Raw genomic sequence first — 2,124 nt, 5'->3', positions numbered from 1 at the left:
GTAATCACCTTTTGAATTCATGGATTAGGGAGATTAAGGGTGATTAGGTTAGAGCTAGGATGTTCTAGTGTAGATCATTCTTACTCCTTGCTAGTAGAGTATTCATAATGCATCTTCTGAGTTGGCCTCTCAAAAGTTGATCTTTAGGCATTTTTCACCCAAAAGGTGTTTGATGAAATGTCTGAGACAACTCTTCTAAGCTTTTAGCATACTTTGCCAAAGACATTTGTTGTTAGAGGTGCTAAGATAGCCATTAGACTTGTTAGTAATGATTGCTTTCATATTATTCAACCAAAGACATTTGATGTTTGAAATGTATTAGTAAATGAACATTTATCTAGACATAGAGCTTGTTTAGAACTGTGTCTAAGCTTAAGGTTGATAGTTTGATTGATCGTTTGCCATCCTTAGTTCGAAACTTGATCACCCAAGGTCTAATCCCTATGCCCATGAGTTCTCTTTTCCCTTAGTTAAGAAAGTTACTTCATTTATCGCTTTTATTATTTTGCAACTGCATTAGCATTAATCATTAGTTTAGAAATCTTTTAAATCACCAGTTGCACTTAGATTAAGTGAGTACTTGCATTCTCAGTGCTTTAAAATCCCTTAGAATTGGTTCGACAATCTTTTATACTACATCATTTGTCTTAGGAGCCTTGAAAACTCCTAACATCAAATTGGCACCGTTGCCAAATTCTGAGTAGATTTGAACATTGAGATTTAGTCACTTGCTTGAGACTAAGTCATTTTTATTATTTTTCTCTCTTGTTACTGATTCTCTTTCTTCACCTCCCTTTTACTTCCAGGTGTATGAATTTGAGGAGCAGGGGTCCATCAAACCTAGGTCCCAGAGTTGCAGACATCAAAGCTTTAGAGAGAGAGTGTGCTAGAAAGAGAAGAGAAGAAGAGCAACAGCCTCACTTGAAGAGATTGGATATTAATATGGGAGACCAATCTCAAGATGATGCGAACGCCAATGGAGCCAACAACGTTCCACAACACCCACAGCGAGCAGCTCGACCCATTGGCACTTATGACCGCCCCAACATTCATGGTCATAGACTGGGAATCCGGGCATCGGCTGTGGCAGCTAACAATTTTGAGATCAAATCAGGACTGCTCAACTAGATCGAGAATAACAAGTATCATGGCTTGGCTTTGAGGACCCATTTGATCACTTGGACAGGTTCGACAGCTACTGTGGGTTGTCAAAAACCAATGGTGTGTCCGAAGATGCCTTAAAGCTCAAGCTATTCCCTTTCTCTTTGGGGGATAAGGCACGTCAGTGGGAGAAGTCTCTACCCAGCGGCTCGATCACCACCTGGGATGACTGCAAGAAAGCATTGTTGGAAAAGTTCTTCTCTACTTCAAGAACTGCTAAGCTGAGAAATCAGATTTCCAGCTTTCAACAGAAGAACTTGGAAGGATTCAGTGAAGTCTGGGAGAGATTCAAGGGCTACCAAGCTCAATGCCCACACCATAGTTTCTCTAAGGAAAGCTTGCTGAGCACATTCTACATGGGTGCTCTTCCTAATTACAGAGCCAGATTGGATACAGCTAGCAATGGGTTCTTCTTGGGAAGAACTGAGGAAGATGCAGAAGAGCTGGTTGACAACATGGTAAAGAGTGACGCAGTCTACAGTAGAGACCACGACAGAGGCAGTAGAACAGATGACAAGCAGACGAGGAGGGAGTTAAAGGCTCTACAGGATAAGATAGACATACTCATTGCTGATAAATCCACCCAAAAGCAGCTGAACTTTGTTGGTAACCCAAACCAAGAGACACCACCTGTTGTCCATGAGGTTGAGGGTTTGGAAGGTCAAGAAGAGTTGTGTTTCATTAACAACAATGGTAGCTGGTATAAAAAAGAGCCAAACTTTCAGTACAACAACTACCAACAGAAATCCTATTCCAACAACCAACAGAGTGGTTATCAGCCTAGGAACAACCAGCAAGGAAGCTATCAGCCTTAGCAAAGCCCTCCTCCTGGTCTCAACAACAAAGGACACCATTCTTCCCAACAACAAGCTAATCATTCTACCTCTACTCCTCAAGAAAGCAACATTGATCCCTACTGAAACAAACCTTGGAGTCTCAGACTAGAAGTGAGAAGCATGTTGG

Source organism: Brassica oleracea, chromosome C6, assembly GCF_000695525.1.
Source record: "Brassica oleracea var. oleracea cultivar TO1000 chromosome C6, BOL, whole genome shotgun sequence".
Taxonomy (NCBI): Eukaryota; Viridiplantae; Streptophyta; class Magnoliopsida; order Brassicales; family Brassicaceae; genus Brassica; species Brassica oleracea.
This window is presented reverse-complemented; position numbering follows the sequence as displayed.